General features: G+C 37.5%; 1 pseudogene; it reads left to right on the top strand.

Annotated features, from left to right (window-relative positions):
• LOC122314945 lies at nt 1-27,711 on the top strand (annotated as a pseudogene).
• Nucleotides 27,712-27,995: the final 284 nt, after the last annotated feature.

Here is a 27,995-nt window from a genome sequence, read left to right as displayed (position 1 = left end):
CCGTGTTTTAAGTTGACAAAATGAAAGTTGACAAGATCGTGTTAAGATCTTGAATATGGAAGGAGGATGCCGCCTAAAATCAATCGTTGAGATCCACGAAAGTCAATTTTACCGACCGAAGATCTTGAATATGGACGGAAGATGCCGCGTAAAACAGCGGAGCAATAGTACTCCACACGTACGAGTCGAATTATAAAAGACAAACAAATTAACTGTTTACACGTACGAGTCTTAGCCATTACCTGTCACGAAAGCTGCAAAGAGAATGGTTTACTAAAGTCCATCATGATGTGGAGATTCGCAGAATTTGTCTTCTCTTGATTAACTAACCAAGCGACAGGATTTCCAGCACTACCGCCAACCCTCAGATCTCGATGTTCGTATCCATTCCGGTGATCATCTTTTGCCCTCCGGTCATGGGTCAGAGAAGCGAGCATAAGAGATTTATGTGACAGGTAATGGCTAAATTTTTTAACAAGGTTTATTTTAAATTTGTTCTACCGACCGGATTTTTCCGGGCCATTTGTGTTGCATTTATCTGTGTGATCGTTTCTTTGATGATTCCATTGTTTTGCTTTTATCTGTGTGATCGTTTCTTTGATGATTCCAGTGTTTCTTTTGCCTTGCTCTGGTTACTTTCATCTTAGTTGTTTGAGTTTTCGTTCTTTCCGATTCAAAAAAGAAACACTGGAGGAGTTTCCAATAATTAAGGTTGATGCTATTGTTATTCTTGGGATGATGCCGGATTGCATACGGTTTGGGTTGTTTTTTCGCTCAGGTTTCATTGCCGAAACAAACACTGGCATGCGAGCGCAGTTTTGTGTTGTTTTCACTCTCCTTGACCAAGAAAAATACGGACAGACAAGATTTGCCACTGTTTCGTTCCGTATGAGTAGCAGTACTGTTTGCCTTTTTTATTTAGGTTTTTCAATTTAATTTTATTTAATTTTTTTTTAAATTTTAAAATAAAATTAATATTAAAAAGATTATATTATAATAATATTTTATTTAACTTTTTAAAAAAAAATCTCATTTCGTTTTATTTGAATTATGAACCAAATAAGACCTTTTAAGTATATATCATTAATAAAATTAATTCTTTTTATATAAATCTTATATTTATACAATTTTTTAAAATAAAAACAAATATAATTTATTAAAAAATAAAAATAGTTGCATTTCCTGTGAGGTCATTTCCGGCTTTTCCCAGTGATTCTATTTGTCCTGCCGTAGAACGACCTATTTTACCCACTCCTTATTTCGTGTTTCTCCACTTTCCAAATGAAAGTTCCTCAAGCGTACATCTCCACCATCTGGTTTGTTAGAGTCTACTGACACATAAATCTGGGTCATATCTCCTCAAAAGCAATTAACTTTGGTTATCAGAGTCTACTTATTAGATTGTTGCAGCTTATATTATATATATATATATATATATAGTCATGAAATTCCAAAAGTATTAGAGGAGATTGAGATTTCGTTTGGTTATACAGTTAAGATAAGATAGTTTTAACTTTTTAAAATTTTGATAAAATATTGCGTCCCACTAATTATTAAAAAATATTTTTAATTATTAGATAAAAAATATTATGAATATAATAAAAATAAGTAATATTTATTATTAACTTAAGTGAAATGCTAGAGGCAACCAGGTGGGGAATCACATCCCCCGTGGCATAATGAAACAATTTCATTATATATAATATATTTATAAAAAGAATAAAAAAAATCCGTGAAGGTGCTCTCACAAAGTTATATATCAACTCAATAATTTCATGGAGACTCTGATAAGAAAAACGCCCAAAACCATTTCGAATACAGAGCATTTCGATGGAAACGAAGAAGACCATTAGAGAAGGAAACACCCAAACCCATTTCCAGTAGAGTATTTCATCTGAGAAGAGAAACGCCATTACTAGGAATCAATTTTCTTTTATTATTTTTGAAAAAAAAAAAAAGGGAAAAATACTTGCAGTCATTTCTGGCAGTGGGTTTAGCTTTTTGACAAAGTCCTTTAATTCAAAAATCGTCTGCGTCTATGAGTAACAAAGCATTCCATTAGAAAACGCTTCAATACATACTTTATAGAAGTGGATCGTTGAGATACTATCTGTGTTTTGAGGATTGAAAATAGTGGAGACATTATTTTGAGCTCTCTGCATTTTCCTTCAAGAGACTCCTTCAAATGCTGAAAACCAATCTTCTTGTTTCTCATAGTATGAATATTTAGAGTATGAGAATCAAGAAGGATCATAGATGAAAATAAAGCTATAATCTATTTTGAAAAATGAATAAATACGAGATCTATAAAAAAAAAATTTAAATAATAGAGCTCACTCTTTTTTAAAACGACTGTCCGGCACTTTCATATTTTATAACTGTATATAACAAAAAAACCATCAAATTAATATTTAAAACATAACTTCACGGTCCCAGTTGAGTTGCAATGCATATATTCCATCATTGTTTTAAGTTACAAATTTTACATTATCAAAACATAGAGGACTCTATTATTCATTGTTTTTTTTTTTTCTTTTAATCTTCTTCTCTATACGGCCGGGGATCTATTGTTCCTGCAATAAAGTCTGCAGTTTCGTTATTTGGAAATATTGGGGCAGCAGGTGGACCGCCACGGTGAGATTCACATCTCAGTATTCGAGATTCATAAATTATATATATGATTGCATTAATTGTGTTTTATAGTTTCTTATTATTTTGCATGAACTTGGAAATAAATAAACTAAACATTTATAATGTTCATTTCACAAGCATAAATTGCAAGTCATCAATTCAAGGACACCACTTCATTTATGCTTATTCGGTTTAGATATTGAATTAAATTGAAATGAGTTAAGTTATTTATGAATAGTGATGAGTTGAGATAGTTGAGTGAATTTTGTGGAGCTTGGCTAAGATAATTTTAGATATATTTAGATATTAAGATGAATTTAAATGTATTTATAGAAAGTTGAAAAAAATTATTGATGTCACGTGTAAAAATATATTTAGTTAAAAAATATTATAAGTTTTACGTATAAAAATATTTTGAATTAAAATGTATTTAATAATTTAAAAATTTAGTACTTAAATATTAGACTTTAACTTAAAATTAAATTAAATTAAATTGATTTTAATTGAATCTAACTTTCAAATAGGCGTAATCCTAAGTATACATGAGAATTCTATTGGGATTGTTGACCTGTTCCCAACGCGTAAGGTCATGTTAAATTCCCAGTCGTCCATATATTCTCACTATCAATCATTTTACCATTGACTAAAAGAGTAGTCCGAGGCGGATTGGGCGTGGCCTAGCACAAATGTATTAGTTTATTTATTTATTTTTTTTCTTCTCTTTTTTTCAATTTTTTTTACATATTTAAATATTTTAAAAAATAAAAAAATATACAAATATATTAAAAATTACTTTTTTAATCATTAAGTTAAAAAAATTAAATTGATAAACAATCATTTGGAGTTGTACAGTTGGAGCGGCATATTTTTATTTCTATTACTAAAATTTCCACTCGTTCATTCTAAAATCTCATCTTAACAGAACTTTAAAATTTTCATAGCAATCAAAGGTGGAGACATAGCTAACAAGTTTAATTTATAGATCTATAGTTACCGAGCAAAATCGTTAACTTTTACCAATTCTTTTATGGTTCTCAATTTTTGTGTATTTCTATTTGGATATTAAATTGAGTTGAGATGAGTTAAGTTCTTTATTGAGAGTATTGAATTGAGATGGTGGAGTGAGTTTTATGGAATCCACCTAAGATAAGTTTAGATGTTTTTGAATGTTAAGATAAGTTTAAATGTATTTATAAGAAGTTGAAAAAGGTTATAGGTCTTGTGTGTAAAAAGGTGTTAAGTTGAAAAAGATTGTGGGTCTCACGTGTAAAGAGGTTTTGAGTGAGGATGAATTTAGTAATTTAAAGTTTGGTTTGGTAGTGGAGAATTTTAAGATGAGTATTTTGAGGTTGAAGATGAAATATTAAAATATTATTATATTTTAATATTGTTATTATTTTAAGATTTGAAAAAATTGAATTATTTATTATATTTTGTATAAGAATTTAAAAAAATTGTAATGATAAGATAAAAATTTTGAGATTGGAATTGAGAGTTTGGTATTAAGATGTTAGACTCAGTTTAAAATAAAATTGAACTGAGTTGATTTCAGTTGAGATTAAGCTCCAAACGGGTTATTGGTTAGAAAGGTAGCTCGTTAGTTGCCATGTGGTATGGCCATGGGCTGCCACGTGGCACTTTTAAAAAAATAAATTTTAAATATTCTGATTTAGAGTAAATCACTTTTCTTTATTTTTTAAATCTAATTTTTGGTTTCTAAATGCAACTTTTCAAAGATCTTGGTCTAATGCGTTTTTTCTTATGGCTTGAAATCGACCTGCCTGATTTTGTTTCCCTTTTTTTCTAGATTGTTACACATAGTTTTGAACTCCCTAAAATTTTAAAATGCAACAAAAATTGTGGCTCCCACACCCCTGCTCGAGATTTGGCTAAAAGTTGAGACATCGGAATGCTCACGACATGAGCAAATAGCCCTTATGATGTGTGGAATGTTATGCATTTGTATGCCCAGCATGAGTGTGCAAATAGTATTGACAGTTTTCTTACCATACATACACAGAATCAAACCTTGCATGATTTTTGTAATTAGCTTATTTTTAGGACTCATCAAATTAGTCCACTTTCCTTTTGTATATTTTTCCTTACATAGCTTATTGTACATCTATTTATTTGTAAAACTTAATATGAAATGAATCAATTCCATACCAATATTTTCTCTCATTCTTCCTTCTTAACATGGTATCATCCTAAACCAAACGATCCAGCCATTCTGTCATGGCTGAGACCAACACCCCACTTATTCCCTCCTCTTATCTTCTTCACCCCTCCAATTCTCCTAATTTAATTCTCATCAACAGCCTTCTCACAGGCGACAACTATCCCAAATGGCAAAAAGCCATGACCCAAGCCCTTAATGCCAAGAATAAACTTGGCTTTATCGATGGCACCCCCATACCTCCTGAACCTACTAAACCAGAATATACTTAGTGGAACCAAACAAAGGATATGGTCCTTACCTGGATCCTCAAGTCCATCAACCCTTCCCTTGCCAATTCTCTCGAATAGCATACCGATCCCCATGTTGTCTGGCTCAACCTCTCTTCCTGTTTTTGCCATGCAAACAATGCCCATATATATCATCTAAAACGAGCTCTTACCCCCCTGCACCAAGCCACAAACTCTGTCCAAGACTATTTCAACCAAATCAAACAGCTATGGGATGAACTTAGTCATCTCCAAACTGCAACTGACCTCAAAGATATGCAACGATAGGCTGATGATGAAAGTGTTTTCCAATTCCTTCTTGGGCTCAATAATTCTTTTGCTCATCTTCGCACCCCTGCTCGAGATTTGGCTAAAGGCTGAGACATCAGAATGCTCACGATACAAGCAAATAGCCCTTATGATGTGTGGAACGTTGTGTATTTGTATGCCCAGCATGAGTGTGCAAATAGTATTGACAGCTTTCTTACCATACATGCACAGAATCAAACCTTGCATGATTTTTGTAATTAGCTTATTTTTAGGACTCATCAAATTAGTCCACTTTCCTTTTGTATATTTTTCCTTACATAGCTCATTGTACATTTATTTATTTGTAAAGCTTAATACGAAATGAATCAATTCCAGACCAATATTTTCTCTCCTTCTTCCTTCTCAACATGGTATCATCTTAAACCAAACGATCTAGCCATTCTGTCATGGCCGAGACCAACAGCCCACTTATTCCCTCCTCTTATCTTCTTCACCCCTCCAATTCTCCTAGTTTAATTCTCGTCAACAGCCTTCTCACAGGCGACAACTACCCCCAATGGCAAAAAGCCATGACCCGAGCCATTAATGCCAAGAATAAACTTGGCTTTATCGATGGCACCCCCATACCCCCTGAACCTACTAAACCAGAATATACTTAGTGGAACCAAACAAAGAATATGGTCCTTACCTGGATCCTCAACTCCATCAACCCTTCCCTTGCCAATTCTCTCGAATATCATACCGATCCCCATGTTGTCTAGCTCAACCTCTCTTCCCCTTTTTTCCATGGAAACAATGCCCATATATATCATCTCAAACGAGCTCTCTCCTCCCTGCACCAATCCACAAACTATGTCCATGACTATTTCAACCAAATCAAACAGCTATGGGATGAACTTAATCATCTCCAAACTGCAATTGACCTCAAAGATATTCAACGATAGGTTGATGATGAATGTGTTTTCCAATTCCTTCTTGGGCTCAATGATTCTTTTGCTCATCTTCGCACCCAAATTCTGGCCATGGACCCGCTTCCCTCTCTCGGCAAAGTCTTCTCCATCCTGTTTCAAGAAGAGCAACAGAGGCTCCTCAACCTCCAACCATCATCATCAGAAACCATGGCCATGGCTACCCGCACCACAGCTCACCCAAGACCTCCTCTAAAGTGCACCTCATGTGGCAAAGATGGCCACACCCGTGACCGTTGCTAGACCCTCATCGGGTACTCTCCAGGCCGAGAGCCTCGCACCACCAAATCAAAGTCGTCCATCTTAGGGCCACCCTCGTCAGCTGCGAATCCAGCTTGCCTCTCTTCTTCCTCAACTGCAAATATGGTTTCCCTTCCTCCAGAGTTGTATCAGAAGCTACTCAACCTCCTAGCACCGTCGCCCGCCCCAATTGAATCATCCCCTGCAACCTTTGCTGGTAACCTCTTCTCCCCCTCTAATTTCAGCTTCAATCAGCACCTCCATTAGGTGGTGGACAATGGTGCAAGCCACCACATCTGCCACCAACGTGATGCCCTTTTCGATTTGCAACCTTTTGCCACTTCCCACCATATTCGCCTTCCAACAGGGCAGGATATCCCAGCCGAAGGGCTGGGTTCTTGCCGTCTTCTCCCTTTCTCACATTACAAAATGTTTTTTATGTTCCACTTCTATCCTTCAACTTACTTTTAGTTTCCCAACTTGCCCTTCATAATTCTTGTCTTATTACTTTTTCATCTAATTCTTGTTTATTTCAGGACTCTCAATAGATGAAGCCGATTGGAACGGGTGATCTATGCAATGGGCTCTATGTGTACCAACCCGAACCTTCCATCATTTTTTCTGCTCAATCTACTACAAATAAGATCTTATGACATCAACGTCTAGGTCATCCCTCCAGTTTTACTATTCCCAAAATTTTTAATTCTCCTTGTACTCTTTCTAAATGTGATATTTGTGCTCATTCCAAACACACCAGATTACTTTTTCCAATTATGCCAATAAAAGTGATTCTCGTTTTAATCGTATCTTTTGTGATATTTGGGGTGGTTATCGCATTATGTGGTGCTCATTATTTTTTCACAATTGTTGATGATTTTTCTTGCACCACATGGGTTTGTCTTATGCATTTTAAATCTGAGGCTTACACCCATTTAACGCACTTCTTTGCCCGTGTCCTAAATCAGTTTAACACCACTGTCAAAACTATTAGAACTGATAATGGACAAGAATTTCTTTCACATCAATTTCAAACATACCTACACGCACACGACATTATTCATGAACATACCTGTGTAGAAACTCCCTAACAAAATGGTGTTGCAAAGCGTAAACACCGACACCTTCTAAATGTTGCCCATAGTCTTCGTTTTCAAGCACACTTACCTCTATCTTATTGGGGTGATTGTGTACTCACCGTAGCCTACCTCATCAATCGCACTCCTAGCCGCACTCTCTACAATAAATCACCTTTTGAAATTCTGTTCAATAAAACCCCGAACTATGACCATCTTCTTGTATTCGGTTTTCTTTGTTATGCACAAACCCTCAGCGCTCATCGCGACAAATTTTCTCTTCATGCCACTAAATGTTTCCTTGGCTACCCGAACACACATAAAGCCTACAAGCTATACAATCTCCAAACTCAAACCATCTTCTACTCCCGAGATGTCAGTCTCCCTTGATTCCCTGTCCCCTGTGCCTTTACCCAGCCCCTCGCCGAACTATTATTCGACCTACCTATCTTCACGACTATATTTGTCCCACCTTACATGCGGAACCCACGGCATCTACGCCTGCTTCACTGGCTTCAGGTACTGCTCATCCTTTGTCTGCTTTTCTTTCATATTCCCGTTTTCCCCCTCACATATTACTTATTTAAATGCTTTTACCTCATGTATTGAACCTTCTTGCTATACCGTTGCCATTCACCATTCTCACTAGCACGAGGCCATGATTGCTGAGCTTTGTGCTTTAGAGGACAATTCCACCTGGACTCTTAAGTCTCTCCCTCCTGGTAAGAAACCCATTGGGTGCAAATGGATTTTCAAAACTAAACTCAAAGCCGACGGATCCATCGAGAGATACAAAACTCGACTCGTTACCAAAAGATACACTCAAGTTGAAGGCCTGGACTACCATGAGACCTTTGCTCCGATAGCCAAAATGACCACGGTCCCTTGCTTATTGGCAGTTGCAGCTACCAAAAATTAGATTATTCATCAACTTGACGTCAATAATGCTTTCTTGCATGGCGATCTTGACGAAGAAGTCTACATGACCCCACCACCCTGATATTGTCCAAAGGGGGAGACCTGCATTTGTCACCTCTGCAAATCCCTCAATGGCCTCAAACAAGCTTCCCAAAACTGGTTTTTTAAACTAACCTCTATGCTTCTTGATGCATGTTTTCATCTATCTCAAGCAGATCACTCTCACCACTTCCACCGCATAGTTCTTGTTCTTGTTTACGTTGATGACATCTTGGTTGCTGGTAACGATCTGTCTCAAATTGAGATTTTCAAGAAAATTCTCTCCACTCATTTCAAGACAAAGGACCTTGGTTCCTTGAAGTACTTTCTTGGACTTAAAGTTGCTTGCTCTCCCGCCGGCATCTTTCTTAATTAGCGCAAATATGCCCTTGACATTCTCTCTGACAGTGGGCAACTTGGTGCACGGACTGCTCTGTTTCCTATGGAGCAACATTTGAAGCTTACCGCTCAAGATGGCGACCTCCTTTCTAATCTTGGCCTTTATCGTCACCTTGTTGGTCGCTTCATTTCTCTGACCATCACTAGACCCGACATTGTTTATGCCGTCAACACACTTAGTCAATTCATGCATGCTCCTTGAGTTCCGCACATGACCACCGCTACCAGAGTTCTCCACTACATCAAAGGTTGTCCAAGCCAAGGCATCTTCTTTCCTTCATCCAATAGTACCCATGTTTCAGCTTATACAGATTCTGATTGGGCCAGCTACCCCATCACCCGCCGCTCCACCACCGGCTACTTTATTCAGTTAGGCACCAGTCTGATCCCATGGCACACCAAGAAATAGAATATAGTTTCTCGTTCTTCTGCTAAAGCTAAGTATAGAGCTATGGCTGTCACCACCTGTGAACTCACTTGGTTAAAACAGCTTCTCACTGATCTTAGTGTTCCCCATTTCGAGCCTTCACTCTCCATTGTGACAATCAGTCTACACTGTATATTGCACACAATCTTGTGTTTCATGAGCGTACCAAACATATTGAGGTTGATTGCCATATCATTCACGACAAAATTCGCTCGGGCCTTCTCAAAGATGTCCACACTTCTTCAAATGAGTAACTTGCGGATATATTCACCAAACCTTTGGGACATGAACTTTTTCATCATTTCTCATGCAAGTTGGGCATTACGGATCTCCATGTGCCAACTTGATGGGGAGTATTGATAGCTTTCTTACCATACATGCACAGAATCAAACCTTGCATGATCTTTGTAATTAGCTTATTTTTAGGACTCCACCAAATTAGTCCACTTCCTTTCGTATATTTTTCCTTACATAGCTCATTGTACATCTATTTATTTGTAAAGATTAATACGAAATGAATCAATCCCAGACCAATATTTTCTCTCCTTCTTCTTCTTAACAAATAGTCACAGCAAAAAAATTAGAGAGTAAATCAATGCTATAAATGACATCGTTATCACAAAAAATATACTTTAGCTCACCCATAAACAATATTCACAAGTCACATCCATTCCACCATTGATTTATTATAGACCGCAACATGTTCATTAGCCAAATTAGATAATAACATAATATTACAAAATATCAACATCTTAAATAGGGATAGACCCCCAAAACTATTCCTCAGGTTGCACATTGTTGTTTGCAACAATTCCTACATATGCATCAAAACATACGGATTCAAGGAGCGAAACCATAGTGGGATAACCACGGTGAGATTTCGACCAAATCTCAGTAAGTTACAATTCATGACAACAATTATTAATGTACGACAATGATGATGAATATAAATAACGTAACTTAAAGGTAAAAAGAAAGAAAGACATACACATCCAAGGTGGTAGCCTTCGAGCAATAAAATAAGCATAGGTCATAGTAAAATTTAACAAGCACCCAGTGCCTCTCATAACAAACATTTCTCAAGCCCCGGGTTCAATCCACTACGTGAAAACCATTGTTCCAATCATTTTCGTTTATTAATGTATGCACCACAGGCTCCCCTGAGCATGGTCATACACATACCCAAGCTCTCTTTGCCACACTATGGGTGGCGACTGCATGTATGACTTAGTAACAAGCAACGCCTGGCTTTGCCCCATCTTGACCGTGGCATCCTCTAGCCTTCCCCAGCTGAGAGGCCATGGCTTCAACGTGAGAGCGCTAACATCTAGCCTAAGTCCTTTTGTTGTCCAACGATAACATAGGGGATATCACTCAATTCTTAGACACTCCTGAGTTACCAAAGAAGATCTAGTGAGATAATCTCCCATCTAAGCTTAGGTTCTTGATCCACTGACACACCCCACATGCTCCTCTTAGAATAGGAAAGTAGATACTTTTAAAGAAACACATCAACTCTTCTTGCAAAGGCAACCAATAAATCATAGTAAAGTATTATGCATGTGAGAATATTAAAGAATTAGAATAAAGATGTAGTAGATCGTAACCTGACATACCCCTAGTCATTAACCAACAATACTAACATTGTCATAAAGAAGAATCTACCTTTGTAGTTAGCTTTCATCAAATAGCTAGTTGATGATCTGGCCTCCTTTGGTTCGTAAAGGACTCTGGTGTCTTGAAGCATGAGAGTGTGAGTATTGCCTATGGAATTAAAGCTTTGCCTTCACTCAAGGATTAAAGTATACGAGAGAGAGAGAGAGAGAGAGAGAGAGAGAGAGAGAGAGAGAGAGAGAGAGAGAGAGAGAGTTATGAAGTTTTGGTGATCCCAAAGTGCAAGAATGAAGATTGATGATAGAGGCTATTTATACATAGAGTTCCAACTCTCACGCCTCTTACAGTTCCTCATTTGCATTGGCTGACAAACGGGTTGGAATCTACTTTCCAGGTGCACGTCAGATGTAAGGGGTGACAGTGAGAGTAATGATGTGTCCTGCACATTTCAGAAGTTCAGCCAAGGAGACTATGAGTTCAGTCTATCCCTTGTCAATGTCACCCACGTGGTGAAATGCCTATGTGCACTGTCTGGCACATTCGAGCCCATGATCCTCCCTTCCACATGCGTGCTTTTGTAGAAACATTGCCACATGGTGCTCTATGATTAGTAATGAAACTATTTGTCCTTCAAGTCAAAATAGGCATTCATGAATGCATCTGGATCTAATCCTTTATTCAATGGGTTTGGAGGTCCTTTCACTAGTTCTCTTTCGCCTTGTTCTTGACTCCTCCCTCTTACGTGTCTCACTCGGGCTTTTTCTACCCTACTAGCCTACGCCTTTGGTCGGGCCGTTTCCTATATGCACCTCATCTCACCTTCCCCTTGGAGTTCTCGTTCCCATACTGCGAACCTTACTTCATGAGGTTTGACCAGCCAAGCCATTGCTGGTTGATGTTCTACCTCAACTCATTGTTGTTCCTCTAGTAGCCGCACTACTTCAGGCCTTTCCTGGATGAATTGTCTTATTACTAATGGTGGTGGAATGACTTTGCAAGTTCTCTTGGCTTTGACCATGGCGTTATTATTCAGATTGCTCAAATGGCGTACCATAAAAACAAATGAGTTTGACAGATATATAAAGCCACATCTACAAATAGTCAAAATGGCAATAATATCCCCATTTATTACGCATAACACCGAGTTACTAGAACCAAAATAAATAGGGAAATTGTTCCATCATAATGCTTTTGCTTTCCTAGGTGATCTCTTAGGCATCCAAGCTTACCCACAATACCTTTACCAAGGGAATTTTTTGGACCATAACTTCTGCTTCTTCCAATCTAGAATTTGTATTGGCTTCTTCATAGGTAAGATTTGGTTGAAGCTAAACCTCACCCAAGTTAACTATTTGGAGTTCCTGCTTCCCAAAACTTTTCCTCAAAATGGAGACGTGGAATATATCACGCACATCTCCAAATTTGGTTGGTAAGGCAACTCTATAGGCCACTAGGCCTATGTTTTCTACGACTTCATATGGTTCAACATACCTTGGACTCAACTTTCCTTTCCCCCCAAAGTGTCTTCTGCCCTTCATAGGTGACACCTGGATGTACACCCAATCTTATTCCTTGAAGGTTAAGTCTCTTCTCCACATGTCGGCATAACTCTTTTGTTGACTTTGTGCCCCCGCTATTTTTTCTCTTATAATTCTGACTTGATCCTTCATTTTCTTGAATTACCTTTGGCCCAATGAGCTTGTCTTCTCCAACTTCATGATAGCACAGGGACGATCTACGCTTCCTTTTGTACAGGGCTTCATAAGAAGCCATCTATATGATTTCTTGGTAATTGTTATTATAAGCAAACTCAATGAGAAGTAAATGATTCTCCCAAGTACTCCTAAATTATAGAGCACATGCCCTTAGCTTGTTTTCCAGAGTCTGAATGGTCCATTGCTGAATCTTAATTTTGTGAACCTGACCATGAAATCCATTGCTATATCGTCCCATTTCCATTCTAGGATCGATAAGGGTTGCAAATTCCTAGTGGGTCTCTAGTGTTCTGCGTGGGTCTCTAGTGTTCCGCCTTCACTTGTATCCATGTGGGACACCTCTCCACAAATTGAGCTGTCTCGATTCATTCCTTCCCACCAGAATCTTTTATTTAGATCATGTTATATCTTTGTACTTCCAAGATGTGTTGAATAAGGCATTGCATGGGTCACAACAAGTATCTTTTCCTTGGTCCCCAAATCTGAAGAGATTAGCTTTTGGTCCTTATATAGTAGGGTGCCATTCCTAGTTATACTAAAACAAAGGGTCCCTTCGCCTTTTTGACCCATCCTTGAGTATCCATCAACTTAGGGTCTCTTCTCTAATGAACCTTTCAGTTCATCATATTCTACCACAGTTGCCTCATGCATTGTGGCGATGACTTTGTCTTGGTGTGAGATATCTAACAATGACCTCCTCATTCCACTGCATCTTCCACCCTATATTTCCAACGAAGTGCATTGGTGATCAAGTTGGCCTTTCTAGGGTGATACTTGATCTCAAACTGATAGTCACTAAATATTTCCAACCACCTCCTTTCCTCATATTGAGGTTCTTCTGGGTAAAGAGATGCTTCAAACTCTTGTCGTCCTTATATGTCTCACAAGCTTCACCTCAAAAATAGTGTCGCAAGATTTTCAAGGTGAAGACCACAACTACTAACTCCAAATTGTGGGTGGGATAGTTCTTTTTGCACACAAATGCATCCAATGCCATATTTGGATGCATCACTGACAACCACCATTGGCTTGTGGGGCTTTGGTAAGGCCAATATAGGAGTCGTGGTTAATCTCCTCTTCAATTCTCAGAAACTCCGCTCACATTTATTAGTCCATACAAACTTGGCATTCTTCTTAGTCAAAGCTGTGAATGGAGTTGAGAGTTTGGAGAAGCCTACCATGAATCTCCGGAAGTATCCAGTAAGTCCAATAAAACTTCTTACCTCATGATTTATTGTGGAATGCTGCCAATCTGCCACTACTTCAATTTTGCTAGGGTCCACTACAATTCCATCCATGGAGATCACATGCCCCAAGAACTTCACTTCCTCCAACCAAAACTCACACTTGCTGAGTTTTACATATAATTGATGCTCCCACAGCTTCCCCAATACTAGTCGTAGGTGGTTCATATAGTCCTCTGACTCTCATGAGTAGACCAAAATGTTGTCGATGTATACCACCATAAAAATGTCCAAGAATGGCCTAAACAGCCAATTCATGTTGTCTATGAAAGCTAAAGGGGCATTGACCCGTTCGAAAGGTATCACCATGAATTAGTAGTGCCTGTACCTCGTCCTAAAGGCAATCTTGGGTATGTCACTTTCCTTAATTCTCAGCTGGTGATACCTTGACCTAGGTCACTGCCACTTCTTGCAATTAATCGAGCAAAGCATCAATTCCGGTCAAGGGGTACTTATTCTTTATTTTCGCCTTATTCAACTCCCGGTAATCTATACATATTTGAAGGATTCCATCATTCTTTTTGACAAATAATACTAGTGCTCCCCATGGTGATGAATTGGATTAACTACTATCTGCACCAGTATGATCTAGCCTCGTTGGCCAAATCTCTCTTAATTTGCAAGGCCGAAATTAACTTTGTTGACATCCTAAGCCTGCTACCCGTGAACTCCACTACTTCTCATTTAGGCCATTAGAAACTAACCACCCTACTTTGACAATTTATACTAGTGTAGTGTTAGAACAACCAGTCTACTCCCAAAATAATGTCAAACCCGAATAGGTTAAACATTATCAAATTTGCTTCCAACACTCTTTCTTTGAGCTCCAATGGGCAATCCAATGCCACTTGCATGCATACTACTACTTCCCTGGTGGGTAGGGCTATTGCTACATTATATAGCATCGACACCATTTGTAAACTACACATTCGGGCGAATGTTGTAGATACGAATGATTGGGATGCACTCAAGTTAAACAAGGTACATGCTTAATATCCAAATAGTTTGACTCTTCCTTATACAGTCAAACCCTCTAACTCTTATGACCAATATTTATCATTCAAGACATACTTAACCTTAATCGAGAAGGTTCATACCTGTTATGACGCTAGCCTCATGGGTCTCTAGGGCATCCTTATCAATTTCTTCAGGTGTCAAGGCATACACCCATGCTTGCACTGATCTTCTTAATTTGACCTATCATTCCTCTAGCTTAGTTGGTCCTTACTCCTTGGGTCACTCTAGGGCATTCCTTGGCCTGGCGAAATGTTCAGTCTGACCACATCTGAAATACAGCTAGTGGTCTAACGACAATTCCCTTTGAGTTTTGCTACTTACAAGTAAAGTCGCGTACTAATCTGCGTACCAATACTGATTCATTCATATTCAAAATTTAAATTAACACTATTTTCAATCAAATCTATTTTTTGACCAATCACATTAGATTGGTACACATATTAGGATACAGTTATACTTGTAACTAGATTTTTTCATTCCCTTTATGGGACTTATTGCATTGACTGCACATAGGTGCCCCGCCTCCCATGCGCATTCCTGAAATTTCTTGACGACGTGCTGCAAATCCATATACAAACTTTTGAGGGGACCATAAACTAAATCCTTCCCCAGCATGCGTCCTCCTCTCCAGGCCTATTGTTACAGCCACCAAACTACGATGCTCTCACTTAGCAATAGAGGCTACCACTAACCTCTGGAAGTCTTGTATTTGTAGACAAGCCACTTGGAAGCATATTTGCGGCAACAACTCATCTTGAAATCATTCTGCATGCATTTCCTCTGTGGAGATGAGATGTGGGCCAAACTTCCCAAGTCCTATGAATTTAGCAGCATACTATTTGACAATCATGCCAACCTAGATCAAGCTAGCGAATTCCTTAGCTTTTTGTTACCTAACAATGGAGGGGAAGAACCTATCATTGAACTCCTTGATCCCATAGATCCCAACTCCATGATTAGTAGCTGCCTCTTCGCATCCACCCAACCACAGCCTCTACTTGCAATAAATAACTGGTGTAAAGCACTTTATGGTCCTCAGTGCACCCACACATTTCGAAGGTCCTTTCCACATCTTTAATCTACTTCCTAGCCTTACTACCCTTTAGTACTGTAAAATAAAATATAACGGTAAGATAAAATTTTTAGTACGAATAGCCCCACTACTTAGCACGCAGGTGGTGAACTTTTTGCTACTGTAGTTGTTGAAAGAGCTCCTGCTGCCGTTGCAGCATTGCTGTCATGCGATTAATCACCAAAGCCATGGCTTAATTCCGATCGTTATGTGGTTAATCTTCTCAGACACACCTTTGGGTCGTTCCTTACAGGAGAGTCTTCATCGCACCATGACGCCTTCCTACCACAAATCCAAGTTCCATCACTTCTACTTGTTCCCGACGCTATCAATATTCAAGCCTACCATGCTAAGGGGATTTAGTTATTAGTAGCTACAATGTTTTTTTTTTTTTTTTTTGGGTGGTGGAAAAGTGAGGGAAATGAAGGTAAACAGGGTGGTTGGTTGACCAAGGAGAGGGAGTGAAGAGAGAGAATTATATTGTGAGGAAGAGTGTGTATGATGGGAAAATAGAGAAAATGAAGTGGGGGGAGGGTGTCTCAATGCAAATTGGGCAAACTCTACCATACAGATAGTTTGCCGCTTGCTTGGGTGAAGAGGGAAAATTGTGCTGGCTGTCAATTCTCTCTTTTGTTTTTGAAAATTATCATCACCATCATTATTATGACAAAATCTAGTTGTAAGTAATTCTATACATCAATATGCACACTTATCCAATATGATTGGTTAGAAAGTCAGACTTTCATAAAAATGGTACCAATTTAAATTTTGAATATAAAAACAACAACATTAGTACGTAGATTGGTACGCGAATTCGCTTGTACGTAGCAAAACTCTATTATTATTGTCATTCTTCTTATTATCATCAATATTTTGTAATTTGTAAAATAAAAATTTTCATCTCTATCTTGTTTTCTCCTATATATACAAATATTAAATTCGATATAGTTATTGAATTTCATTGCATACAATAAACATAACAAAAGTTCTATATTTGCTTTCATTGGCAATCTATGAAATCATTAGAAGTTTTCCAACTATGAAGCTTGATCTTGAATGCTTATGAGTTGTACCAATTCCTGTTTGAATTTTCGTATCTCCAATAGTACTAACTTCATTTATTTGATCTACATACGCAGTTTGGATTTTCAGAGCTAGGAACGCCTTGATGACCTGATATAGAAACTAATGATGATGTGGAAGTCAAGGTCTATAAATTCTTTTGCTTTTCCATTATGATGTGAAGAAATACAGGTTTTAATCAAAGTACCCGCATGAGTTTCAGGTTTTATGCTGACTAATCATTGGAAGGGGGAAAAGCCAAGATCTAAAGGGTTTTCTCTATTCCTAGGGGACTTGAATTGAAGCAAGAATGGAGGTGGTTATTTCTATTGCAGCAACAGTTGTTAACTACACAGTTGCTCCAATAGGAAAATGGCTTAGTTATTCGTTTCTCTATAAAAACAACATTGAAAGGATGAAGAAGTGCATAGAGAATTTGCATAAAGCTAGAGATAGGGTGCAACATTCCATTGATGCTGCTAAAGGAAATGGTGAAGAAATTGAAGGCGATGTTATCAAGTGGCTAACAGATGTGGATGTGATTATTGTCGAGGCAAGGAAAGTTCTTGAAGGAAAAGAACAAGCAGAGTCATGGTCTTCAAATGGGCATGCCTGAACTTGAAGCTAAGGCATCAACTAAGCCAGAAAGCAAAAAATATAGTGAAAGTTATTGGCGAACTCTTGGAGAATCGCAGATTTGATAGAGTTTCCTATCACCTTGCTTTACAGAAGATAGAGACTTCAAATCATAAGGATTACATTACCTTTGAGTCTAGAATTTCAGCCGTGAAGGAACTAATAGAGTCACTGGGAGATCCTAACATCAACTTGATTGGGTTATGGGGGATGCCTGGGATTGGAAAGACTACACTAGTAAGAGAAGTAGCCAAACAAGCCAAGAAAGAAAAGTTATTTGATGAGGTGGCTATGGTAGTAGTGACGCATAGTCCAGACATGAGACGAATTCAAGGAGAAATTGCTGATATTCTAGATTTGAAGTTTGATATGGAGACTGTACCTGGAAGAGCAATTCGTTTACAGGAGAGGTTAAGAAGAGAAAAAAAGATCTTGATTATCCTAGATGACATATGGGAGAAACTTGATTTGGAGGTAATTGGAATTCCTTGCAAGGATTGCAAGATACTAATGATATCTAGAAATCAAAATGTATTAAGCAGTGAAATGGACACTCAAAAGGATACTGGACTTAAAGTTTTGCCTGAAGAGGAAGCATGGAGTTTATTTGAGAAGATGGTGGGTGATTCTATTAAGGACGATAGTTTCCGAGCCATAGCAACCGAGGTTGCTAAAGAGTGTGCAGGACTGCCTATTGCACTTGTAACAGTTTCTAAGGCTTTAAAGAAAAAGAATTTATATGAATGGAAGGATGCCCTGCAGCAACTTAGACGTCCCAGTCCAAATTTCTTAACAAGAATGCATTCAACTATATATTCTTCTATAGAACTGAGTTATACTCGTCTTGAAAGTCAAGAGATGAAATCCTTCTTTTTGCTTTGTGCTCATATGGATTACTCCATTGGATATCTGGACTTGTTGAAATATTGTTACGGCCTCAGTTTATTTCAGGGTATCAGTACATTGGAAGAAGCAAGAAATAGAATATATAGACTAGTTCATAGTCTGAAAGACACTTCTTTGTTGCTAGATTGTCCCTACAGCTCTGAGCATTTTGTCATGCACGACGTTGTTCGTGATGTTGCTATGTTAATTGCATCAAAGGATCATAGCATATTTATGGGGAGAGATGGTGGTGAGTTAAACAAATGGCCAGACATGGACGCTTTAAAAAGATGCAAATCGCTATCCATTTTTGGTGGAGAAATTTATGACCTTCCTAATGAAATGAAATGTCCACAATTGAGATTATTTAATGTAACGGTGGAAAATGTTCTTGGAAAATCCTAGAGACTTTCTTTGAACGGGTGGGAGAGCTCAAAGTTTTATGTTTCACTAACATGCAACTTCCATCACTTCCTTCATCTCTTCATCTCCTTAGAAGCCTGCAAACATTGTGTCTGGAGCGTTGTGAGTTGGGAGACATATCTGTCATTGGAGAGCTCAAGAATTTAGTAATTCTTAGTCTTTCAGGATCCAATGTTTCAAAAGTTCCGAGAGAAGTTGGATTGTTGACTGATATAAGGTTGTTGGATTTGAGTAGCTGTTCCAAACTTGAACTAATTCCACCTGATGTGCTATCATGCTTGTTGAAATTAGAAGAGCTGTACGTGGGAAATAGTTTCATTCAATGGGATCCTGAAGGACTTAGCAATAATGCTAGCCTTGCTGAACTCAAGAACTTGTCACATCTGACCACTCTAGAGATACATATTCGAGATGCCAGCAATCTGCCAAAAGATATTTGGCTTACAAAGTTAGAAAGATACATGATACTTGTCGGCAATGTATGCTGGGATTGGTTTGAAAAGCATGAAACTTGGTTTGATAATTGTGAAAGTGGATTTGATATGCGTGAAACCTCAAGAACATTAAAACTCAAGCTCCAAAGGAACTTAAAAGCAGATGATGGGATTAGAATGCTGTTGAAAAGGATAGAGAATCTCTATTTAGATGAGTTAAAGGGTGTTAGGAGTGTTGTGCATGAATTAGATACTGAAGGTTTTCAAAAATTGAAGCATCTCCATATCCAAAATAATTCTGAGATTAGATATATTGTGAACTCCCGGATTCCAATTATTGTCTTTCCTGCCCTGGAGACATTTCTTTTGAAAAATATGTCTGGTTTAGAAGAAATATGTTGTGGCCATCTTCCCTCAACATCCTTCGGTAATTTGAGAGTCATAAAATTGGAAAGTTGTGATGAACTAAAGTTTGTCTTCTCTTCATCCATAGCTAGGGGCCTTTCACTGCTCAATGAATTGCATATCAGAGAATGCAGCATTATGGGAGCAATAGTTCTCAAAGAAGAAGGTGAAATCAAAGACAAAAATATGATAGTGTTCCCTCAACTGCGTTGCTTGGCACTGCACCATCTTCCAAAGCTCGCAAGCTTCTTCAGCAAAAAAAATCCATTCATATTCAATGCAGGAGAAACCACTCCAGAGAACAAGCTTGATTTTTACTTGCCGATTCTAGACGAACAGGTACGGTAAAGTATAATCCCCATGTATTGATGCAACTCATGCAACACACACCTACATAGAAGTGTCAAGAACACTATTTCCTAGATAAATATTTTAGTATGTTTTAAGGAATTTCCGAATCCATGTAGAACAAGATCACAAATTAATTTACATGTGAACCACTCTTCACATAGTAAATATTTGGTATTGGAAGCTCATTGGTAATCATATTTACAATTACAACAATATAAACTAAAACTTTTAGAACCCCTAGAATGTTGTGGATCCCTTATTAGTGGTTAAATGAAAGTGAATGTGAAGTGATAACTAATGGCCAAATGAGACAAATCTTCCATTGTGAAAAAAAATATATATACACATGTTAATGGATAGTGCTCAAGTGAGATTATAGCGAACACCTTGGGCCTCGTTTGGTTACACAAATGGGATTAGAAATTTATGAATAGTAGTAAAATAGTTTGAGTTATGATTTTTATGGGGTTTTGGGAAAGGAGAGAGAGAAAATTGAATAAAATAAAGTACTTAAAAGAGGATTATAATATTATTTTTGTTTTGGAATTTGAAAAAGTTAAATTATTTTTTTGTATTTTATTTGGAAGTTTTCGAAAGTTGTAATGATTGGGCCATTAATGATTAAATGAAAAAGTCAAAAATTTGAAATTAGTGTTTGGATGTTGAGTTGAGATGAGATGGAATGAAGTGGTTTCAAAGGTTTGTAAAACCAAACCAGGCTTAATCTTTGTCTAAATTAAATATTGCATTTTTGGACTTGAAAGTAAATTCATGAAGAAAATAAGATTGCACTTATCTTAATCACTCAGTTATTTGATTCAGCATTTTGGACAAGAAGCATGACAACTTTATATATACGTACAATAGTTTCAATTAAACGTTCATTGTATTAATAAAAGCTCTTTATTATAAAATAGGTCTAACGTATCATATGAAAACATGTTAGTTTGTAAATTTATTTTTGTGAAATCTTTTGTAACTTTAGCACTTCTCATCTAATTAATTTAAGAAATTTATTATTTTATTTCATGCTTTAAGATTAACTTGACAATGCAGCTACTTATTTTTCATGTCCAAATTGCTATGGAGTACTACGTGTTACAAGTTTGCAAATGTAATTTGTATATGTGGCTGTACATCTTCCATGACTGCATATAAGGTTGATCTAAAGGCTATGAAACAAGTCTGTAGTAGTAACTTGAATTGGCATCATACCTCAAAGTGCCTTTCAATTACAAGTTCATTTGCTCCAACAAGATTTTAGAATGACAGCTAATAATTACAATTTGTTTGTAAGCCGTCTTCCTATCCAAGATCTTTTACCCTTAATCTCAACACCTTTTTAACTCTTTGTAAACCACCAATAACAAGCTCAAGAAGCCTTATAAACAATACTAAAAATCAATTATAAACTTGATTTTCGAATGATTATATCTATTTTTTAACTCTTTCCTTCCAAGCATGCTATGTCAGAATGTTAACAAAAATGAAGATAGTATGCATGCCCTTGCTTGTGCATCGTTTACTTTGTTGAAGAGTAAAGAATTAACTGTTGCTGCAGGTTGTGTTCCCCAACTTGGAAAGGTTGGAACTATCCTCAACAGACTTGGAAGACATTTGCCACAGCCAACTTCAAGCAAGTTCCTCTTATAGATTGACAAACATGCGCACAATCTCCAAGTTTCAAAATTTATTGTCCTTGCATGTACAAGGCTCTAGTCATATAAAATACTTACTGTCATACTCTATAGCTAAATTTATGGTGCACCTCAAAGATCTTCACGTACTAGAATGTAAGGTTTTGGAAGAAATACTACTCACAGAAGATTTAGGAGGAGAGGAAAGAAGTCCTATGATTTTCTTCCCTAAACTAAAACTTATCTGCCTAAAAGATCTTCCAATCCTCAAAAGATTCTGTATAGGAAGAAAGATAAAATTTCCATCCTTGGAGAAGCTCCAGATAGAATATTGCCCCAACTTAAGGACATTCATATTCATTACTTCCAATTCAGGCATGATAGCCAACAATGCAGAGGAGATGCAGCCTTTATTCAATGAAGAGGTAAGCATTTTTTTTTTTACTTATCATTTTTTTACAGTTTTTAATTTTCCAGATTCTAACCTTAAACAATCTTTGGCAGTTTTATTTGGATATGTATTTTCTTAATTCTATTATGCTAGTCTTTATACTTGGGTATGCCATTAACAAAATCGATGAACCCTGTAGGTTGTCTTCCCAAGTTTGGAAAGATTGGAAATCTCCCACATGGATTACTTGAAAATCATCTGGCAAAACCAGTTTGCAGCAGATTCATTTTGCAAGCTACGGTTTTTAAAGGTTGAATTTTGTGAACAACTTGTGAATGTTTTTCAGTCCGATATGCTGACAAGATTTGGGAGTCTAGAGACACTTATCATGGCTAATTGTGGTGCACTACAAGAAGTATTTGACTTGCAAGGTCTAAATTTTAATGAAACACATATTGTAAAAGACACTCAGTTGAAGGAATTGCTTTTGAGTCGTCTACCCAGAATGAAGCATGTATGGAATAAAGACCCTGAACCACTTTTTCAATTCCGAAACTTAAAACAAATATATGCAAAAGGGTGTAAGAGTTTAAAAAGTTTATTTCCAACCTCGGTGGCTAGATTTCTTATGCAATTAGAGAAGCTTCAGATAGTTGATTGTGGAGTGGAGGAAATTGTTGCGTGGGATGGGAGCGAGGCAATAGCTAGATTCATGTTTCCTCGAGTAACTCTCTTAAATCTGAAAGTGCTACCTAGACTCAAGTGGTTTTACCCAAGAGTGCATACATCAGAATGGCCAATGCTGAAAGATATGCGGGTACATAAATGCCCAGAAGTTGAGATATTTGCTTCTGAACTTTCAATGTTTCAAGAAACTTCTCAAGAGTGTCGACATGATATGATATCAATTAAGCAACCACTTTTCTTGGTTGATGAGGTAAGAGCCTTAACTACATTTGGGTAGAAGTGATCAAAATGGTATTGCTTCTTGATAGAGTGAACTTAATTAGTTTTATTGAAATCGTTATTTAAAATTTTAATGTAAATGTGAGATTGCCTCTCTCTCTCTCTCTCTCTCTCTCTCTCTCTCTCTCTCTCTCTCTCTCTCTCTCTCTCTCTCTCTCTCTCTCTCTCCATATAAATTGATTGTGATTCTAATTTTTATGGAATCAACTATGTTCACCGTTCTTGAAGTTGTAAGATATTTGTGATGTCACAAAGAAATGTAGTTTAATGGGACTTTTCAAATTAATTCATGGAACCTCTTCTCTTCTTAACTAGGTGGATTATCTGCTTTTACTGTAATTTCACTCCCTCTGCTTTAGGGAGCTCAATGCTTTTCAATACTCTAGAATTATCTAAGATATAGTTTGTATCTTATTTTCAGTTATTTATGGTTAAGTTTGATACATAGTTTGTCTTCATTCACAAATAAGGATTAAATTTACAGGTTGCATTCCCAAGCTTGGAAGCACTGGCAATTTCCTACATGGATAACCTAAAAATTATATGGCATAACAAGCTCGTTGCAGATTCCTTTTACAATCTTCAAAAGTTGCATGTTGAGTTTTGTAAAAATATTTTGCACGTATTTCACTCAAATATGCTCCAAATATTCCAAAGCCTAGAGATTCTAAGGATAACTGATTGTGGTTTGCTACAAGAAGTATTTGACTTGCAAGGCCAAAATTCTAAAGAAATGCAAGCTGAAACATTTTCTCATTTGAAAGAAATGTATTTGTTTCGCCTACCAAAATTGAGAAGTGTATGGAAGAAGAATGGCGGAAACCTCAGCAGCTTTCAAGATCTAAAAGTGATACATGCCAAGGAATGTGAGACTTTGGAAAGTTTCATTCCGGAATCAATTGCTATGAGTCTCTCACAATTGGAGGATCTTCGGATAATTAAATGTGGGGTGAAGGAAATGATTGCTGAAGAAGGAGCAAGAGCAGCAGTACCAAGGTTTGTGTTCCCTAAAGTAACTCGCTTATATCTTCACAGTTTAGTAGAACTCAAGTGGTTCTACCCTGGGCTACATACTTCAGAATGGCCATTGTTAAAATATATGAGGGTGCATAGATGTCAAAAAGTACACATCTTTGCTTCAGAATATACGAGCTTCCAAGCACTTCAAGAAAGACAACATGGGAGCAATATTCAGCAACCACTTTTCTTGGTTGAAGAGGTAAAAGCCTTAACTACGCCTTTAAGATGTCCATACTAGGCTGAATGTGATATTACTCCTAGATAAAGTGAACTATTTTGATTGCGATATCTAAAGCATGACCTCAAGTTTAAGATAAGAATCTTCATGCCAACAACAACCTCTTTGTATGCAACTATTCAATTATGTTTGGCAGTAATGACAATCTCAAACGGGTATAACTTGAATTTTATAGTACATAACCAATTTGTTGCAAATCCTTGTAAAAACTATATTAGATGCATTTCCAACTAATGTTTGGCAATATTCTTGAGTACAAAATAGAGTTAAATGTCATTTGTGACGAGTATTTGGAGTGCAAGGCAGAATGTTCTTTGCATGATTTTGCATGCATTTCCTTTTATTCATTTCCGCTCTAGGTGCCTTTAAGGGTTCTAAATTTATTAACTTGTTATCATATTTTGTATCTTCTTTCCAATAATGTGTAGTTATGTTTATGTATGTCTTAGTGAATTGGTATAAGTTTTGCAGGTTGCTTTCCCAAGTTTGGAAACCTTGGTAATTTCATATATGAATAAGTTGATGATCATATGGCACAACCGACTAGTTGCAGATTCCTTTCACAATCTTCAAACATTGCGTATTCGATTTTGTGAAGATCTTTTGCATGTCTTTCAATCTAATATGCTAAGGAGATTCCGGAGTCTAGAAGCAGTGCATATAAATGATTGTGGTTCACTACAAGAAGTAATTGAACTCCAGGGGAAAAATGATACAGAGACGCATGTTGTAACAGTCACCCAATTGAAAGAATTGTATTTGATTCGTCTGCCAAAACTGAAGCACATATGGAATGAAGATTTCCAAGGAATTTTAAGCTTTGAAAATCTGCAGACGGTATTTGTGATAAGATGTGGGAACCTCAAAAGTCTATTTCCAGCCTCCGTGGCTAGAACTCTCTTGCAATTGAAGAAACTCAGCATAGATAGTTGTGGAGTTGAGGCAATTGTTGAGAGGGGTAGAGAAGCAGTCTCGAGACTTGTGTTTCCTAAAGTAACCTACTTGAAACTCAAAGCATTGCCAAACCTCAAGTGGTTTTCCTCAGGATTGCATACTTCAGAATGGCCATTGTTGACAGAATTGGATGTGCCTGAGTGCTATCAAGTTGAGATATTTTCTTCAAAATTTTGGAGCTTTCAAGAAACAGTTCAACAGACCCATCTTAAGACCCCCTACAGCCGACAACCTCTTTTCGTAGTTGAAGAGGTAAGCGCCAACAGACAACTGTTTTATTGTTTGTATACAAGTTGTTATATATTCAGGATCCAGAAATATGGGATTACCACTCAGAATATCATTGCAGCTAATCAAACGAATCTATGATTATCTTAGTTCTAGAAAACGTTTTCCTCCAAAACACTCTTTACTATACCTTGTATTTACTCTGCATAATAAACTGAACATCATTTTGTGTAGACATCTTTTGCTGCTAAAATATTCATAGTATTGCTCTTTAACCTTTGCTCTCTTTTTTATTTAACTATCTTTTATCGAGGTATATTCTCGAAACATGTTGGGACTATATATATATATTCTTACCATTAACTGTAGATAATTCTGCATGGATGTAGTCTGTTTCACAATCTCTAAAACCTATTCTATGACCTTACCTTAACTTCTTGAGGGAATTCAGCGCTAACATTGTTTTGTTTATTTCTTTAATTCTTATAGGCTACATTCCCCAACTTGGAGATTTTGAGATTGGAGGACAATCACACCATATGGTATGGCCAGTTTTTGGAGGACTTTTTTGGAAATTTAAAAGTTCTTGAGGTGATTTGTGGTCCTAAAGAATTAGCTCATTCTCCACTAGAGACACAATCTGGAGAGACATGTACATCGCAATTGCAAGTATTAGGGCTTAATAAAGAGGTAGAATCGAGTCACACTACTGAGACCTGAGTTAGAGGGCACTTAGCATTGGAAATCTCTAATACCTCATTTGATCGTCTTCATGTTCGTGAGGAAGGCCAGCCTTTGGAAGATGATGAGGCCACCATAGGACACAAGTTGAATGAGTTAAGGATGAATATGTATCATGAACCCTGAAGAGGATGAAATATCCCAACTCCAGACCCAGCCCACCAAAGGGCGCTCACTAGAAGACAAAGAAAGAGAGAGGAAGAGGGAACAAAGAGGAGATAAGGGAAGAGAAGGTGTCAGGAATAAATAAGGAAAAGATGGGAGAAAGCAGAAAGGTGGAGAGGATGTTAGACACGCCAAGGAAAGGTGGGGCCATTCCTCATCACTGTAGAGAGGCACGCGGAAAGAGGGATCAGATAAAAGGGAACGACCAGACGACTTCAAGGGTTCTTCAACAGCTTCTTCAATCTTGCAACCTCTAGAGAAAAGACTTCCTCCAGCAAATAAATTCCAGATCTCCATTGTACAGTGAGGATGAGAGACTGTAAAACAAGCATATTATAGTGGATTTCCCTTCCCCAAATGCCCTGTGGATGTAGGCAATATGCTGAACCACGTAAATCTGTGTGTTCTTCTCTCTTTATTTTTCTTGCATTTATTTTTCATTAATCGCCACATATGTATGCACCATCGTTGTACAACCGCATCGGATCACTGTCGGGGGCTCCAGACCACACCAATCGAGGCCCAAATAGTCATGGCGGGTTGGAAATGCCTCTTTCTTTCCTTCCGGCCTATTGTGCAATTTTTTTAGCATCAACAGTTGGCTCCATCTATGAGATCTGATTTACTATCTACACCGATTGCAAGAGAATGATGATTTTCCAGCTCACCAAATGATCCCTGAATGAGAAGTATTCTTGGCCTTTTAACTATTTTTTATGAGCAACACTATCATAGAAGATGGGTGAGTGAATCTTTTCTCTCCCAGGTAGGAACCCAAACTACTCACCACTTAAATGCACAATGTACTTTTAATGCACTGTGCAGAAAGAGGGGGAGTACGCAGGATAGTACTGTGCACTTAAGTGCATAGTATGAATAATGTGCATGTAAATACACAATACATGTACACGAATACAGTGGGCAAACATTGTGCACTTAAGTGCACAGTGCCCATGCATGCACATACAAACTGTGCATGGCACGCACAGTGCACAACGGGTGCACGACAATGTGCACCCAGGAGCTAGTGGCAGTCCTCTACTAGGCCTGTTGGCGGCCACTTTATAGACCATCGGTGATTTCTAGCCACAGCCACAGTGGTCCTCTCTAGTGGAGGCCGACATGCTAGGTGCACGTTTTTGTGCACCTGAGAAGCTCACAACAACCTGCCATTGTGATGCCCCCAAATCCCCACATACAAACACGGGGAAATCGAGACGTCTGGATGATGACAACACGGGTCACCACCCTATCGACAAGTGCCAAGTGTGTGTACAAACAACAAATGTGCATGAAAAAACATGCAGCGGATAGCAAAGTCATAACTAAGTACCAGAATTTTTCTTAGTTTAATACAAAGCTGTTCAAAACATATATAATAAAATAT

The sequence above is a fragment of the Carya illinoinensis genome, chromosome 7 (genome assembly GCF_018687715.1).
Source record: "Carya illinoinensis cultivar Pawnee chromosome 7, C.illinoinensisPawnee_v1, whole genome shotgun sequence".
Lineage (NCBI taxonomy): Eukaryota > Viridiplantae > Streptophyta > Magnoliopsida > Fagales > Juglandaceae > Carya > Carya illinoinensis.
Note: the sequence above shows the minus strand (reverse complement) of the source record. Positions and strands in the feature narration are given on the sequence as shown.